This window comes from Aphelocoma coerulescens, chromosome 3, assembly GCF_041296385.1.
Source record: "Aphelocoma coerulescens isolate FSJ_1873_10779 chromosome 3, UR_Acoe_1.0, whole genome shotgun sequence".
NCBI classification, from domain to species: Eukaryota; Metazoa; Chordata; class Aves; order Passeriformes; family Corvidae; genus Aphelocoma; species Aphelocoma coerulescens.
The window spans coordinates 33,691,696-33,710,245 of record NC_091016.1 but is presented as its reverse complement, the minus strand read 5'-3'; the positions used below and the strand labels follow the sequence as shown (position 1 = coordinate 33,710,245).

The window sequence follows — 18,550 nt, the reverse complement described above, 5'->3', positions numbered from 1 at the left end:
GCTGCACTCCACATTACAATAAAAGTAGTACTAGAGTATTGAATTGTGTTAGTCTATAGAAGTGTCTCAGCTCTTAATCCAAAACTCGTCCGGAAAGCCATCTTTCCTTGACCACGAAGGGTACAAAGTGGAAAATGCTGTTGCTTGCAAGATAGCCCTTCTTTGGAGAAGCTGTTCTAATAAATCATCATCTCTCCATTGTCTATGAAAATAGATCCTTTCGTGAGTAAAATAACATGACCAATAGAGCCAACCTCCTTCAAACTCCACAGAGAACAGAAGAGCAGGAAATAACAAAGGGGAAGACATTTTATGAAGCAAGTATGCAAAATTAAGCCACCAAGGGACATAAAGCTAAATTTAACGTGAGAAACGCAAGGAATACATTTATAATGGTTCTGGGATAGGGCATTTTAAGAGCAAACTCTACTGACTCTAAGGTTCTTTAATGAAGTACAATTCTTATTTCAGAACATGAAGCATCTGAATCCATTTAAAACCATGAGCCTTTTCAACCCCACATAGCTCTGCTGATACTACAAGTTCCTACACTTGCATGAGTTGAGGTTTTGCAGTTGAGGATTGCAGTCACACCAACACAAAACACATTTCTTTTCAGGCTGACTCCTGCAACAGCCCACCAGTGCCACCTGAATGAGCACAGAACAGGGTGCTAAGTAGAATGGTTCCACTGTTTTTGCTGTTTTGGCTGCACATTCACTTCTAGAATCACCAGCAGCACCTCTCTCCATTCGCGAGGCTCCCAAAAATGAAGCAGCTTTTAACTTGTTTTTTCCAACATCAATATAAAATAATGAGCCTGTAAACTAAAAATGGATCCACCAAAAAACCCCACCTTATCAAAACAAAGTTTCAATAAATATATTCTGTTGCATGAAGATTATGAGGAAAACAAGTATTAATCTCATTACTTAATTCTAGAAACTGTTTCAATCATGATTGGTCTCATGCAAAACTGCCTAAAATAGAAAAAGAGTATTAATACATAGCAGAGTATTTTAAAGAAGATTACTGTTTCTGGAAGACCTAGACAGTCTGCAAAAGCTTCTTGCATTGAAGCCACAGGAGGCTTCATAAATTAATAAGAAGGAAAAGTAGCCATGATGCGCATTAAATGCCAAGAGTAAAGTCACAGTGAGGTGTTTGCTGGGGCTCAACAAGGCTGGACACTCAATATCATCACTCAGAGCAGGAGGGGGCTCACAACACATCAGTAGAGCCCTTGTCCTGCAAAACATATGAAGTTGGGCACATATGTGGGATCAGACAGGTGCTCACTAGTAGGTGTGCTAACAGGGCAAGGGGCTCAAATCCTTACAGTATCTTCTCAAGATCTGTGATCAGCCCTCAGCAAACTTCTTTCACAATTATTTTGCCCAAGGTGAATGTTTTATAACATTGTCTCTGTTACAGGAGGCATGTGCTGGAGGAGACCTGCACACATTTCAGTATATAATGGCAGGATCCAACTTCAATAATTACTTCAGGGGTCTCGCTGAAGCGAGTGCCAACCCACCTAAGTTTGAATCTAAAGGATCAGATATTCACAAGGTTACACTAACTCATTATTTTTCTCCTGAACAAGTAAGAGTCATACTACATCCATGTGAAAAAAAAAAGTCCCTTTTTACAACTATCTGAGAAGATACAACAGAAAATGCCCCATGTTCTCCTGGGGCAGGTGCTAGGTACAGGAGAGTCATGTAAAATACTTACACTGATGGTACTTTCAGAAACCTGTCTTGCTCTCTAAAGAAAAATGTGCCTACCCTGTGCCTATACAGATGATAGACCAGGAACAAATCTTCTCAGTTTCTAATTATACCAAGAAAAAAAAAAGAGTAGAAGCAAAACAAAACCAAACAGAACAAAAACTATGTAGCAGTATTTGTGAGCATTTCCAATTGTCGCTTGAAAAATATAACTTCAACCATAAATGTTTGAGCTCTGTTCTAAATCTAGAGGCCACAATTTTCACATTAGAACCAACTTGGGCAAAACAAGATCCAATCCTTCCTCATTTAAATATGAAACTTCAGGAACCAAGGCCAAAGCCAGGTCGCAATTTATACAGTAAAAACAGGTTGTATAAGACAGGGTCTCTCATGACACCACTCCAGCCACAAAGAAAAATATTTAGTTTTCTAACCTCTGTAAATATAATTTTGAAGTGTGGCTAATGAGACGAGCTGGTTTCAATAACCATGGGTTGCTCAAGGTTTCTAACAATTAACACTATGAGCAGAGAAAGATTTTCTCTCTCTGTGACAGATGCTTTCCCTCAATGCTGCTTCTGCTTGTCCTGCTAAGGTCCTCTGCAGAGAGACATCTCTGTTCATTACACACCACACAAGAGCTTTCTCACATGAGAAAACAAGAGGAGGAATCAGCCTGCCTGTTGCTTTCAAAAGACTTTTTTGCTTATCCACTATCATTTTAAATAAACAAACTACTTGCTTTTTAAGCATTTCCCCCCTTGTGGCTTCCTGCACCTCAATTTTCCTCCCCATCTCCCCTCACACAGCACACCCTTGAGTCGTGTTGCTATTGTAGCCAGCCAAGCATAAGCCCACCACGACCCAAAAACGCCCCGTGCCATCTCCCCACTCAAGACATCCATCTATGCTTGCTTGCTGTGCCTCCCAGGGATGTCCATGTCAAAGATGGTCATTCCGTGCTTACTTGTCCTGGTTGCAAAAGACCCCCAAAACTGCAGTTGAGTGACAGAATTCTGCAAAAAGCAGTATTTGCATGATTTTTGTTTGCAGACTGCGGGCCATTAATAATTCTCTCTGTAGTTACCCCCATGTGATACAGGGGATTAGGATTTCACCCTGGGTGAGGCTGGACCACCCATAGCTGGAGAGTGGCAGTGTGACTGCTCAGCGACCTACCCAACTGAAGGCCAGGAGGAAAGAAAGGCTGACACTGAACCCTCTTCACACATCACCGAGGCAGTAGAGAAAAGGCCTGGGCTCTAGCTAATTTATGAATCATTCCCTCCTAGCACATAAACCACCCACTTATGTGGCAGAAAAAGAGCACACACGTGCGTCACTGCTTGGAGACAGCAACGCAAGCAGAAACCTCGCTCACTCCAACAGATTTCTAAAAGCGCAGAGGGAAGAGCAGAGAAAGCCACCACGAATGAAGCCACCTGTATGCTGGTCCAAAGCCCAGGGGTACTGCAGGGGAAGCCTCCTGGGAGCTCCCAGACACTTCCTTCTTCAGGAGTCCCAGGATCCGGCAGGATAAGACTCCACTGAGCCGTACATGCACCCTCACACTGCAATCACAGCATAACTGGTCCCAGTAAACCCAGAAAGGAATGAAGAAGGTCAAATTTCTTTTGGAAATGGGGAACTCAAGATGAGGAATGGGTCTGGTGACTCCATTCAGGACTTGGCTACATAAAAGGTGGTCGGTCAGGAGACTTGAGGAGAAGGAACAGGGAAGTGCCACTTCCCAGTAAGGACTCTCCCAGGGCTGCTGGATGATGCACTGGTGCTGCACTGCTTATGGGTGTGCAAGCCATTGGGAACGGAAGAGTTCCAGAGGCAGAGGCAGTTCTGTGACACAGAACACAAGTGTGGCACTGTACCCTCAGGACAGCTGTTTACATGATTTCCCACTCCCTCCTGGTGGGTTTAGTTTGCACTCTGAAAATAGAATTTATAGGCCATTGCATGTGAGAAAAGATCACAAACAACTGGCAACTACTTACACTCCCAGGCAAAGCTTCCAAATTTTTATAAGCAGTTCTGCATGCTTCTTCCCAGAGTCCAAACACCAAACTAGTCCCAAGGGTACAACCATGCCCAGGAACAGAGTACTTCATCCCACTGGGTAAAAACATCCCAGGTGACATAGGAATGCCCTGCATGGATCCCAGGAGCCAGATTCCTATCCCTTTGCTCATGTCCAGCAGGCCCTTGCAACACAGCTTCACCGAAATCAGCAGGAATGCCTCCAGACAAAGGTCTTGCACACCCGGGGTGAAGATCATAATCTGACTTTCTGAAGCCTCTCTTACTGCAGGACTGGAAACTTCAAGGATGGCAACTTATTGGCAAAACATGATGCTCCACATAACCCATCTGTTTTAAACAATCCTGCAAAACTACTGTGTCAGCTTAGGAATTGCCTTTCCAGCGCCCACTGCTGTGACAGCTCTGGGCTCCAGCTGCCAGGAAAATAGCTGAGGCAGCCAGCCTCAGCCAGGGGCTGCAGTGCCCTCCTGCAGCATCCTCAGAAGGTAACTGCGACCCAGAGACAGGAAGGATCAGCCCTACAAACAACGGGGCACACAGATCATCCCCGCAAGGAGCTTAGGCACACGGCGTCACTGATCCGGAGTTCGGTAAGGCACCCACACAGCCCTCCTCAGTTCAGCGGCCACGGACTGACCTGAGGTTTCCGTCCTGTTTCCACTGCCCGACTGTATTTGCTCTCTGCAGTTTCAATCCCACCAGTACTTCATCTCCACCGGTGATCCCTGCCCACCACCTCCACCCATACATCTGCCTGCTCCTTCCCGCAGGCTGTTCCAGCCCCTGCAAAGCCCTGGGTACGCACTCAGCTGATGAGGGTGCCAGGCAGTCAGCTTCAGGGGTCCTCCTTCCTGGTAAGGACATTGGTGGCTTCCTCTTAAGCTGATGGAGGGGACTTGCCAGGACAGCAATCTTCTGCTCGGGGTTTCGCTGCTCTTCACGAGTCCACGTGGGTCGATACTCAGGTTGTGTACACACACACACACACACACACACACACGCTTGTTTAAGATTCAGCAGTGCAACAACTGCACTGAATTACACTCCCACTGTGCAGGCTCCAGATCACAGAAGCTTTCAGAGAAACTGAAATGCACACCTTGCAGAAAAATATCTCATAAGTAAGCCGGTAGCCTTCTCTCATACCTACACTCTGTGTGACACATCCAGACAGCGCTTTGAATTATGCAGTTCAGACAGACCCGCTTGAGTTTACTTCATGATTTTGGTGACCCTTGGACTTTGCTTCAAACTGCCATGTATGCAAGCTAGTAAAACAACAAGCATATTACTTTATATCCAATGGCTGGTTATTAAATGTTTCTAGCTTCAGCACTTTAAAGGTCAAGAATCCACAGTTAATTAAGTTGTCACATGAAATTTCTGTAGCAAATGCTCATTTCGAGTGGTTTAAAGTGTCAAATGCTAACTTGCAGAACAAGAAAAATACATTCTGTGGATGCAAAGATAAGAAAATATTTTACAGTACAGATAAATGAAAGATCAGATGCTTAGCATTAAAGAAAATTCATATTAAAACCTGTAAAAACTCAATAAAAGTATTTTAATAGGCAGTAATACCTTAGATAAAAAAAATATTTATTTCAAACTAGCAAATCCATTTTTTGTTGAGTTTATATTTTGCATTACTTTCTGCTTGGCAAATCCCTAGTTGGTTTGAACCAGAATAATAAAAAAGCAGTTTTGCTGACTGCGAGGCACTCTATAGCTATCTCAGAACTACACCACTTGACTGCCCCAGAGATGAGCTTGCAGACACCAAGCAGCCAGCAGTCATGCTTACTTAGCCTTAAAATTCCTTTAAGAAGTATTTGTAACCATTCTACCTGACAAGCAGTTTATTCTGGATGGCATGCTGTGCTTTTGAAAGCTCCCTCCGTAAAAGTAATAAAAGTGACCATCAGTAAATAAAAAGTGCTAGAAACAGCAATTTACTCACTCCCCAGGAACTCAGGCCAAACTATGAAAGCTGTGAAGGAAACCCAAACACAGTGCCACGCAGATCCCTCCTTATACCTCTTTCCAGTGAAAAGAACTATTTCTAAAGCCTGAGAAGACACCGGATGCCCAGGTTCAGCACACCAGCAAGAGCAAATAGAAAGGGAAGGACATAGAGTTATTTTCAGGAGGAGGAAAAAATCCAAAACCAGTTTGAAATATGTGGAGTGCTCAAGTGCTAAAGCAGCATTACTGCCCACTGGGATACAGTACCCAGTACACAGACAAAACAAACTCAAAGGATGCCAAAATGGGGAATTCGTTAATAAAGGAAATGAGAGTTCGAAGGTAACAAGCAAGAAAGGCTACTAACAGAAAGGGCTATTACAAAAATAAGGAAATGAAGTATCTTCCACCCTTCCTTTAAAGCTGCCCTAACTTAGAGTAACTCATCACCAGCTCCTTGGCTTGTTTGAGGAATTTCTTGTGCTTCTGTACATACTCATTAAATAACAAATCCCTGTTAGTCCAGCAAAGCTCGGCGCCTACTGCCATAGCAATATCGATGCAATTCCTTCACCTAACTTTAAAACCAAAGGCGAGATGATAGGAAAATGAGAAATCTGAGTGTCTCAGGGACACAGGAGGGAAGAGACTGCATTAAGAGTGAGGAACTCATTTCCATTCTCATTAGGATGCTTGGCACAACAATAGAGGATCTGGCAACTACAATTACAGTATCAAGAGACGAAGCCTAAATGAATACCAAACTTTTGGTGTCTTTGAGCATATTTATGATTCACTAAGTCCATATCACTCCAAGACCGTCACAGCTGACAGTAACAGCCAGGAATAGGTTTTCTTTAGAGGGGATAAATTTGTATATACTTTAAAGCCACACATAAGACTATAACTTCTTCAGTGTCTGAAGCTCTGATGGTACCTTTAGGCATAATAATGAAACTGTACTGAATTTGTATTTTATTTATTTTCATGAGCATTCTTGGCACTGATTTCTGAAAATGAACAAACAAACAAAGGTGGTACTAAGACAAAAAGCATTATACCTATATAGTTTTGCAGTGTTTATAGCACTGGCATCTTTTTTATACCACTAACTGCACTTAATGCAGCTACTAAAAGAAAAACACTTTGCAAGTGCAATTTAAGGTATCGCAGTAAATACTGAAGTTATCACAGCAATTATGTAGCACTTTGGAAGTTCAATGTTGCAAGCCTCACTGAGGCTGCAGGAACACTGACATTTTTTAAAGCATTTAGGTTCACAATATGTCAACAGAGTCTGATAAATTTAATCACAGAAAGCAAAACAATGTCTACAGGATTTATGTTCTTCCATTTTTTCTCTAGTTTTATGAGTACCTTGAACAGAAAGATAAGTATTAGGATTTCGGCAGCCATTAATCTGTTCCTGGATTATTTTATGATGCTGTGAGTGCCAGCCTGTCCCACAGCTGCCACACCAGCACAAGCCTGGTACCTCAGAGGATGTGCCAAATGCTTTGTGTCCGGGGCAAGGCACAGCCCCATGGAACCACCAGAGGCCCACAGTGTGCAGAGAAGATACCAGGCTGCTGATCAGCTGTTAGAGCAGATAGTGGCACTGCCTTTTTGCCTTTCCAACTCATTGTCAGGGCTAGATGACTTTACTGTGGCTTAGTTTTCAGGAAGTGCAGTGTCCTTCTCCAAGCCACTGCATGCTCAGAAAGCACCAGTGCTGGTCACAGAGAGGGTCAAAACAGCTCTGGGTCACCTTTTAAAGCTGCTGCAGCCCACATCTAGAACAGGTCAGTGAAACAAGACCTTTATCTTCTCAAATATTACAGACATTTGGAGAGAAACAAGGAAGACAGCATATGGACAAATCTCAGTGGACTAGCCAATCATGGCATCTCCGGTCTTCCCTCCCCAGACTGGTTTTGCATTGCTCTGCTCCATCAAGATCATGGATTCCTTCCCTGTGGCAATTGACTCAGACACCAGCCAAGGCAAGCTTCAGAGATAACCTCCAAGACAAAAAGGCCCAGCACCAAACACCCAGAACAACACAACAGAAATGACTGTTTCAACATTGGCCAGAACTGAACTTGCTTTTAAATCAGCGAAGTTTTTTTTGCGGGTAGTAAATGTACCACTCTGCTTTTCTCTCCTGGAATTGCACTGCAGTGGTGGGGATAAGGTTGGTTATGACAATGCACAACCCCAGATGTCTATCAATGATTTGTGTTTGAGAGATTACAGATCCTTATCTTGGGGCATTACTTGTAGTAATCAGTCAATTTTGACAGCTGATCTAGAGGTCCATACACATTGTTGCTCAAAGGCTCAGCAGGTATTGCTAAGATCTGTTTTCAGATAACCCAACTATTTACCTACTCTAAAAAACACATACCAAAGGATGTGCTTTATCTCTTCACCAGGGGGTTAAAGCTAAAGGTGAATGAAGTACAATTCGCAGGCTGGGGGGGGGGAGAGGTGGGCCCCCAAGTTAAATTCAAAACCAGCCTCATTTTTCAATAGGGCACTGACCACAGCCCCAGCCCATACCCAACCACCATTATTTATCAAGATGGTGCAGCTGCAGGTAAACAGGGACAATTTTTCAGTTAAGCTTTATTTCACGCCTAAGGGACAAGCGCTGCCATCGCATGACTTCGCTATCAGTGGTGTGCGTACCGACGGCGCTTCAGCCCCAAGCCCACTCAGCCGTAAATGGTTCAGAGAGTCGCGCAGAGCATTGTTGACAAATCCCAAGTTTTACGATCTAACCCTGTGTTAGGCCTTGGGCAATACCCACCAACATTTGTGGGGCCAAACCCTGGTGCTTCAGCAGGCTTGGACCAGTATCTCACAACATTTAATCTCGTCCTGCTGGCACATTTGCTGACAGGTTCACACAAGGGGCCTTTGTGGGTAGGAACAATGAGAGAGTCGTGCACGGCACAGGAAAATGGGTGGTGACCACCAAGGGCTGGAAAAAAGCCTCTTTCAAAGGAAGGTCTTTGAAAACATTCATTACACCCCACCCAGCTATTTTCACTACAATATTTCAGTACATAAAAACAACACAGGGAAAATAAACAGCCCACCCTTCAATATGTTGTAGGTTCTCCAACCCCTGAAAAGCCATCAGCAAGCCATAAAGACATAGAAATCTTCACCAAAAAGAGCCGTATTAAGAGGCCATCCACCAAAACCTCTCTGCACTTTCTTCTCTTGTGCATCTCCAGGCTCTCCATGTAAGCTGACTCAAACAGACATCCTAATTTTCAGAGTAAAAAAATTGAAATTTAAAAGTGTATTGGCTAGTAAATACATGATAGTGAGCATTTATAGGGATTGAAAAGTAAATACATAATCACAATTTTAAAAATTGCTATACAGTCCACCACAATGCATTTTAGCTGTGATTTTTTTCCTACCAACTTCAGCTAGAACTAATAAAATATTTCAGATAAAACAGCAGCCGGACAGAAAAGAAGCAATAAATAATCCATAATTAAATGTGTCTCTGAAATCAGCAGGCAGTTGTAAACTGGAAGCCAGTCTTTGGAGGCCATGCTCTCACAGAGGCTTGTCTCCATCACAGTCAGCAAGGTTTCCAGCAGAGCAAAGATCGAGCAGGTGAAGCCCCTAGCCTTGGGAACACAAAAATAGCTCCTTCTCCTAAGGCTTTGGGCTGCACTCTGATGATGCTCTCTACAGCATCCTTACTCATAAGCTCTGTACAGAAAGGCAGCAAAGCATTGACAACAGAAATTCAGCCACTTTGTCTCGCCTTGTTTCAAGCATGAGGTCTCTGTGCCAGACGCTCTAAAGACTGCAGTGGGAGCACAAGCCTAAATGAAAATGTTTTGTCTCCTTTAGAGAACATTCAAAATACTCATTAAAATTACTTTGCAACATTGTCTGTTAATAAGTCGTGCTTTGTTCTCCCAAAGTGTCAAATCTTTTAATAATAAAGAAAACAGATCTTGCAATAAAATCTGTATTAAATAATGCTGAAACTTCTTTACTTCTTGGACCTTAATCATTCTAACCTGCACTTGGTAATGGTGGAAATTAATGATTTCTCCTTCTCTATCTCTTGGCCCTCCATGGTAAAATGATAGATATCCAGAAAGACAGATTTAACAGCCATTTCTTTGGCAAGCAGGGAATAATAATTCCTGAAAATAACAATACAGATGCTCTAAATTTTGGTAGTTCCTTGTAACACAGCTTCCTCCACTTCCTGCAACAATGATCAAGTGCAGATTCTGAGGGCCAGGCTACATTTTTTGCCCTCTGGGGTGTGGGTTTTGTCTGTACAAACATCCCGGGACACAGCTCATTCTTAGCCCCTGCTTTCTTTTCAGAGGGCTGTTATTTTATACAGTAGCTCTTCAGTTGTCTGTCTCCTCCTAAGTCATCGGGTAAACTGGAACAGTGATAACTTTGCATGCTGTGATTTTGAGTTCTCATTAGTATTCAAAATCTGCCACTAGTTTAAGTCAATAAAAATGGAAATTTAGTAGCTTGAGCTGGGGTAAATTTTGTTCTTCGCTTACTACAAGGTAAAAGGATTGAAACCGAATGGTCAGACTACTTCAGCTACCTGGCCAGAAAAGCAGTAGCCAACTTCAGCCAAGTTTGGCAATTCCTCTAAATTTACAGCTAAAATCAGAGCCTGGAGTGATGTAATCTGGGGCCAGCCAGTAACCCCAAAACACACACCTTCAGCTCCTGGCAAAGTCCTCCTGAGGAGCCTTCTCACTGCAGACCTGCCTCCCCACACCCACGGCTGTGGCAGAAGCCGGAGGGACATCGAAACTCCAGTACTTGAGGAGAAAACAATTGTGGCCCCTCAACACTCAACTGCAGTATTTCAAATATTTTAAAAATTAAGGCTTGGTTCTCTGTCGGGAAAGGGCTGCTAGCTCCACTGACACATCACCCTGAATAATTACTTGCTGAACACTAACTTCCAAAAGGAACTGATATAAAGGCAGTCTGTGTTGTAACTAACTGGATGCAGTCTTTCTCTTTTGGTGTTTCTTGCTTTATTGCTGCCCTACTCCTACTGTACTAACTCCTTAAACTGCTATGTAGCTACAATAAAAAATGGTTACTCTGGGAAAAGGAAAAAAATAAAAATTATGAAAATGGGAAGCAGCAAAGCCAGGAAGAAATTCTGTACATATGCAAAGATAAACTCACATGGCCACTTTTTTTTTTTTTAATATTTTCTGGGTTTTACTTCAGAACTATGAATTAACATATCTGTATTTTGGCATTATTCCTGCTGGAGGTTTTGTTCTCCTTAAGTTTAAGCAAACAAGGCACGTATGCATATATTGAGCCTGATTCTCATCTCCACCATGGTCCCATCACCCCAAGAGGGCAGGAGGCAGGAGTCAGCTGTGATAAACTCTGTTTATGAAAGGCACAGATAGGAAGAACTCAATTCTTCCAGAAAAGAAACAAGACTTTTTTGTTTCATTTGATACCATTTACAATTGTCAGCTTATCTAACAACATCTTACAACCAGGCAGGTCTTGGAGATCTATCAGAACTGTACATCTGTCAGGGTGTGGTACCTCAATATTCACTGTTTTGATTCTAACCATATATAACCAAATTGCTGATGAGAATATCCAAGATGCACACACTGAAATGCATGCAACTGGATCAGTACACACAGAAGTGGCCACAAGAGTTACACAAAACAGATGGCATCTCCCAAGGCAGGGGTGAGGGTGCTCTCATCCCAGTAACTACCAACACTACTTTGTAAACATACCTTGTGCCTCCTTACAGTGGCTATTGGAAAATAAAATTTTTATTCTTCTCATCCTTTCCCTAAATTATATAACTTAATCAACTGAACTGCACAATTTCCCAAAACCCAACTGCTTTCTCAGAAAAAGCAAAAAAATAAAAAGAAAAAAATGAAGGAAAAGAAGAAAAGAAGCTGCACTCATTGCCAAAAAATCATGGTTTTGTTATTAGAAAACACAACTGGGATGGTACAGAGGCCAAAGCTGAGGAAGGCTGAGAAACAACTGTACCACCACCACCAGAAGTGCAGGGGAGGGCTGAGGCAGGCGCAGAGAGAGCACCACGTACACATGTTGATACAAGCTGAATCCAAAAGGGAACATGGCTTCTTGTGCTAATGTATTCTTTTGAACTGTGTGCATCTGCCAGTGCAGTTAGCTACATTTGTACAGAACAGGCTGCTGGGGCCAAGAGCAGTTATAAAAATATATTTACCCCTTCATAGACAGGACAAAAAAAAAGTCCTTTCATACAGAATACAGAACATGAATAAATATTTAACTCTTTTACTGCAACAGCTTTATGCTACTGTGAAACACATTTAAGACTAAGGCATATGAAAACAAGGGTCATAATTGAAGAGCAAGGCATAGTACATCTAATAGAGTAAATTGAAATTGTACAAATATGACTTAACCTGATTTAACAGTTTTTAGTCAATGGTACATTTATAAAATAACAAGCCTTGGAGAAATACACTTCATGTACATATTATTGACTTTATTACACATTTTTAAAAAAATCAAAGCCATTTTAGTCATGATTGTATATAACAATTACCTATATAAACTTTTCTCCCTTGTTCTTATTATCATTTCCTCATACAGATAATGGACTTCTATCAATTTCTGGTTATTTTGAAGAAAACTTGAAAACATTGGGAAAAACCTTCAAGGACTGTAAGACAACAGCCTTTACCAAAACAAACCGATGTGGATGAACATTTCAACCACAGTTTCTCCACTTAAGAGGAAACCAATATCTCAGATCATAAAGAATCAAACATGTGATTTTCATGACTGATAAAAGTTTCATTATCTACCAATAAATGTTTACCACAGCTGAGAACAGGTAGTTTAGCTTTAAACAACAAAAGCCTGACAAAACCTTTCTAACAACACAGTGAACAAAATCAATCCACCATGTAAAAAGAAAGAGGCTCTCCTCTATCTGCTATATTTTCAATTAAGCTCCAACTCATAGTGAAGTAGGGCGTAGGTCTGTGCCTCTGCAGACACAGGGATTTTGTTCATTGTGATTATTACAGCATGTTTTATTAAAAACCTGAATGAAGATTTGTTTCCCTGAAGCTCTAGCTTGCTAACAGCTCTGGGAGAAGGATGAATGACAGCGTCAAACCTCATCAGCCCAGAAATGAAGAATGCCAACAACTTGTCTAACCTGTAGATCAGAGGTTGCAGGATTCACTTGAATTAATACAATTTGAATCGGAGCATTTCTTTAAAACAACAATCTGACCAACTTAAGCAACTTTCAAGGATGGGGAACCAAAGCCAACCCACTGCAACATTTAGAAAGTTGCTCTACTGGTCAGTCACCTTCACTGTCAAAATATTTGTACAGATTTTCTTGTTCCTCCATTTTAATTTATTTCTTACTGCCTATTTTTAAAGGTCTGAAGTTATTTTGGGCACATAGGTGTACCAACCCAATACCACTTCACTTTCAGTCTCTGTTTCATACTCTGAAAAACCTCCTAACCAAGGGGTCTTGCATCACTGCTATGTTTTGTGCAGAAACTAGGTGCAAATTCAAACCCAACATTTAACATGAGAAAACATCAGGCCAAGCAGGAAAGAGCGAAGAATTACAAAGTCGAATTTGGCCAGAGGGGAAAGGAGAGACAGAGAAACAATCAAGATAAGCTTTGGGGTTTAGGGAGAAAAAAAAGCCACACACACAAACACTCCCCACCCCAGTTCCCAGAAAAAACAGTGTTTGCGTCTGGTGAACGCTATTTCCCCTTCTGCCTTCCACAGGTAGCAGCCACAGCAAGTCACTGCTCAGGTGCTCCCAGAGTCTCTGTGCTCACTCGTACTCACCAGCACGCACCGTCAGCACTCGCTGTGCCGGGCACAAACACTGCCACAGACAGATTGCTCTGGACACTAAAAACTAAAGAGTGGCTACAGGCTGCAGCTGCAAAGCCTGTTTCTGTGACCTCTCCCTCCCTAGTGTTTACATGGGAAGGATGGAATGCCATAGAGCATACCCTCTGATGCAGAGTTGACTAAAACAGCTTTGCAAAGTCAGTCTCAAAACATGTCTTTCCCACGTTTTTGGGAGCTGCAGCTATTTAAATTATCATCTTGAAATATTAAACTCCTCACTTCCTCATTTTAGCATTAAAAACAAAACAGCAACAAAACGACTGGGAAAAACATCCTTGACATGCAATGTCCCATGTCTGACCCATCTGACAGCCGCTTGGAGCAGAGATCCAGTACTGACACTCATCCCCACGCACAAACAGGGAACCCAAGAAGATAAGGGACAGCAAAAAACATCTGAAACTCTAGCCAAACAATGGTACTTGTGGTACAAAGGAAGAGGACACAGGGGGGAACCAACAGAGTTCAGGATGAAGGACTAGCTTGAGATAGTACAAGGGCAAGGTCTTCCCCCCCCTCCCAGGTGTTTCTCTGGGGAATCACATCACACCTGTCCCTGGGATCAATTCTTACCTCATCACATTAACTTAAATGGAGTTATCCTGACTTGCGCCAATGGGAGATTGGCATTCAGCTCTTCAAAATAAGTTCTATTTGATGTTTTCTTGTGTTGTGTTAATGCCAGTAAAGAGGAAATACTTCGCTCTCAGAGTCTCCTGGGACATGTCACACTCCTTACACCAGATCAGATATTAAGAAGCAGTGACTGTTCAGCATGGGAAGGAACATCTAGATATCCACATCAGCTCTGTTACTTGGCTACCAAGAAAGAAAGATAAAGATTTAGAAGAGAAAGTTGGTAGAAACAACAGTTTTGCGAAATGTTTAAACAAAACAAGGGCTCTGCAAGGAAAAAAAAGGAACTCTTTCTATAAGTCTATTATAGAAAAAAATGAAAGTTTCACATAATTCCAGAGGCCATGAACAATGAATCTCTAGCTAGTCTGTGATACAGTATTTCCAAATGCCTCAATACAAATCTATTTCAGTAGAGAAAAATAAATAACATATTGAGGAGCATTTGAAATTAATACTATATTAAAAAGCAAGAGGTTCATTAAATGATGTTCTCTTCCACACAGAAGCCTGAAACATGGAGAGAACTGGAAACCAGATTTTTATCAAACCATCTCTGGAGGAAGTAGATAACACAATTCAGAAAATGGGATAAAGATTTGGGAGTGCCATCAGCAGATTTAGAGAGAGGAAAGGGAAAGCACGCAACCAAAAAAGAATCCCCCGAGTGTAGAAAGACTTCAAGAATATGGAAAACATTTCCAAGTGCAGAGCTAGAATTAGATAAAGAGAGGAGTCAAGAACTTTTCACCCTAAGTGTCTTGCTTCACAGAAGGGAAAAGGTGCAGGTGTGCCTGAAATACAGGAATATCTGGACTTTGTTAAGTCCTAGTTATGCAAGCACTGATCATCTTAATTAACCAGGCTTTAAGAACTGTCAGGAGGACAAAGATTAATTCTGTTTAACTCCATCAATAACACTTTTTAAGAACAAAAGGGTTCAGCACACACATTAGCTTTGTCAGGAAAGATACACTTCTCATTCCCACAGGGGTATCATAAGGAAAAGATACTGCTAAAAACTTTTAAAAAAAGATAAAAATGCACCTTCTATTAAGCTGTACCTTCATAGAAGCATACATGACTGCAACTGTATACAGTTGCAGATACAACTCAGTCCTCAAAAAACCACCAAACCAACCCCACAACCCAAAAACCTAAAACTAGAATAAACCGTGTATCAGGATCTATTTTCTGTATGCTCAGGTATTTTTTCCCATGCTTCTGCTCACCAGCTTGCTGTATCCTCACCCATGGCAAGCTCCCACAGCTATCTGTTCAGTGAGCCCCATGCTATCCCTTGCACGTTCAAGACCACTGCCAGCCCTCCTCAGAAAGGTGTGTGCTCCCCTAGTGAGAACAGTTGTCCTGTGAAGCAGAGACCATTTCATTTACTGAAAAGCCTTTTCCAACTTGGCCTGAGTGAACTTCTTTTCATGGCTGTATATGCTTTATCCCTGGTCCAACTGATCACCTAAACTACCTAAACTGGCTCATTTTCTAGTGTGCTTCTGGCACTCACATCACAGGCCAGGAGGAGCTGAGCCCTTGAATCCTCCTCCCTGAAGGCAGATTGGAAGCTCAAACCACAGCTTAGTCTAAAACTAGCTGTCCTGAGGATTTAATTCTACATCTCCATTTGTGTTTTACACTGAGTTTTCAGCAGAGATGTTGCTTTCCTAAAGCTCTCGATCCTTCATGCTGCTGTTTCTGTAGTTTTGGGAGCTACCTCTCTGTCATCAGGGAACTGGGGGCCATTTTTTGCAGTGAAATTGCTTTGTCCAACATCCATTCATACCTACAAGATCACAAATAAGTAAGTAAATATGACAAGCAGCCAAGCTTCCCCTGTATCTACTTGTGCATTGGCATTCACACTCTGGCCTCTGTTTCTAAACACACATCAGTTTTGCTACTCCATTTTGTTCTCTGATGTTTCTGTTCACCAGGTGTAAACAGTGCCAACACATCACACTGCTTTGTTATCCAGCTACGGTAGCACAGCTTTGATGTTACTCAAAGTTCAGCTTCATTGAGGTTGTGTTTAACACGCAATGAACAGAATCACCTCGTGCATCACATCCTGCCTCCCTGATAAAAGCCAGAGTACACCTGGTACTCTACACTGCAAGCAGAGCTCTGCCACCACACCTTTAGGTTATTGCCCTAAATTTGCATTTGTATCAGTCAACTAGAATTTAGAGCTTCTTCCAGTATGGCATTGTTATTACTCCACTGTATTACTATTACTAAATATTATGCCACTAAGTTCATCTTTGAAGACAACTTTCATGTATTTGATCAGTATTGACAAAGAAGAATTTAATTACTTGTTCTGCCATAAACACATTTTTAATAACATGCTACTGTTTTTTCTAAACACTTTGAAGCTGCAGAGGGAATAAAGCATTACCCACAGAATGGGCATAACACAGAAGCAAAGCTCAAAGTATTATAACATTATACATTTATAAAAACAGTGTCAGCCACAATAAATGCTAAGGCACTACAGTACAATACAGACCCATATCGCTTACAAGATTAACACAAAGGTTTTTGTCAGATAAAAGTACTTTAGAATGTTCATACATGTGATATTTTCTCCTACACTACACATGAAAATATCAAGATATTAATGCATAATAAAACACAAACAATAGTAGTTTTGCACATTGTATCAGCCTGGGCCTGATCTGACCAAGACCAGCAAGACCATGTGCTCTAGCTAATAATCTGCACAGCTACACACATGAAAAGACTTTCCCCAGCTTCTCAGGTGCCCTTGGTCCTAGTATTTTGGACAAGGAGAGGGAGTTCATGTACTTTACAGATTGCCTGGACCAACAAGACCCAGGTTTCCCAAGGATTACAGTCCTTGCAGTCACACAGTGAAACAGAAACTGGCAGCAGTAGCTGGAGAAGGAGCTGGAGAAAGGGCAGGTATTTTGAAGGATGGGCAGGAGCAAGTCATTGAGGAACGCAAGAGGGTAACTGCCCTTGACATTTGCAAACTGGCAGGCGCTGTACAGCAGTGCCCAGGCTGCAACTAAAAAATACTTCAAGTACTGCAGCTAGAGTTTAGCAATGGTTCCTTATTTGGTCACTCAGAACTCAGTATCTTTAAAGAAATACTTTTACAAACTACAAGTGTACCAATGAGCATGTCCACCTTTTGCCAGATGCCAAACATCCTTCACAAACCCTGTGGCTAATGTTTTACCCGGGACACTGGCTAGCCGTCACCAAAGAAGTAAGAAGTCCAAGCATTTAAAAAATAATGAGAGGTAAGTCTGGTTTACAAGAAAATGATAAAATGTAAGTGTTTGTGCATGTGTGTGCACATTCATATATGTACATATTAGAATCACCACGAACACAGAAACACACGGGGCTCAGAAGTCTTTGCCTTCCCATTTCTGAATTTTTGTGAGCAACTGGGACACAACTTCAAACTTCTCTGTCTTAAAATATTAAAAAAAAAAAAAGAAAAAGAAAAACACACAGACATACAGAAAGACAGAAAGGAAAGTATGTGTCTCACACCCAAACATCAAGAATGAAGACCTTCACAGTAACTATTGTGTAACTCATGGTGGGAGCTACCAGCGCTGCAATGACAGAAGCCATTTTCTCAGTTTTCATCCTTAGCAGACACATTGCTCAAGGTGGGATGGATAAAGTTATACTGATAACTGCACTTCAAACTGCGTACAAACTTTGACTTGGCAATACTGTAGTACAGAAAAAGAAGGGGAAAAAGTAGTTATCCCTCAGAAACTTACCAATGCCAGGATTTAGTGTACCCATAATTTTATTGCCTGAAGCCTCTACTGAAAAGGCCCTTCCTCACATGGGAAGGGGGAGAAGACAATAAAACCAGAGGACAGAAGTAGGTTACAAGAAAACATTATCCATTTAAACTGCTAATGGCAAGCTCTGTTGTTATATTTTTATCAATGCTTTTCTGCAAATTACTTTTATCAGTGATAATTTAGCTTTTATTTCATTAACTGGCAGAGCAGACAAAAGGAAAACAGATTTGTTTTACAACAGCTCCAGCACTTGCTCTGTCCATTAACACTGACAGACGAAGGTAAATTAAAGCTCTTAGACCCCATTTTCAGCATATGTGGCACTGAGGTCTCCATTTCTAACCAATAAGTGTTTCTAAAGGAGAACAAATTTCATGC

General features: G+C 41.7%; 1 protein-coding gene across 3 annotated transcripts in view; it reads right to left on the bottom strand.

The window, feature by feature from the left end:
• EPAS1 (endothelial PAS domain protein 1) overlaps positions 1-18,550 on the bottom strand; it is a 78,596-nt gene that overhangs the window by 36,924 nt on the left and 23,122 nt on the right. The gene's annotated exons all lie outside the window — the stretch shown is intronic.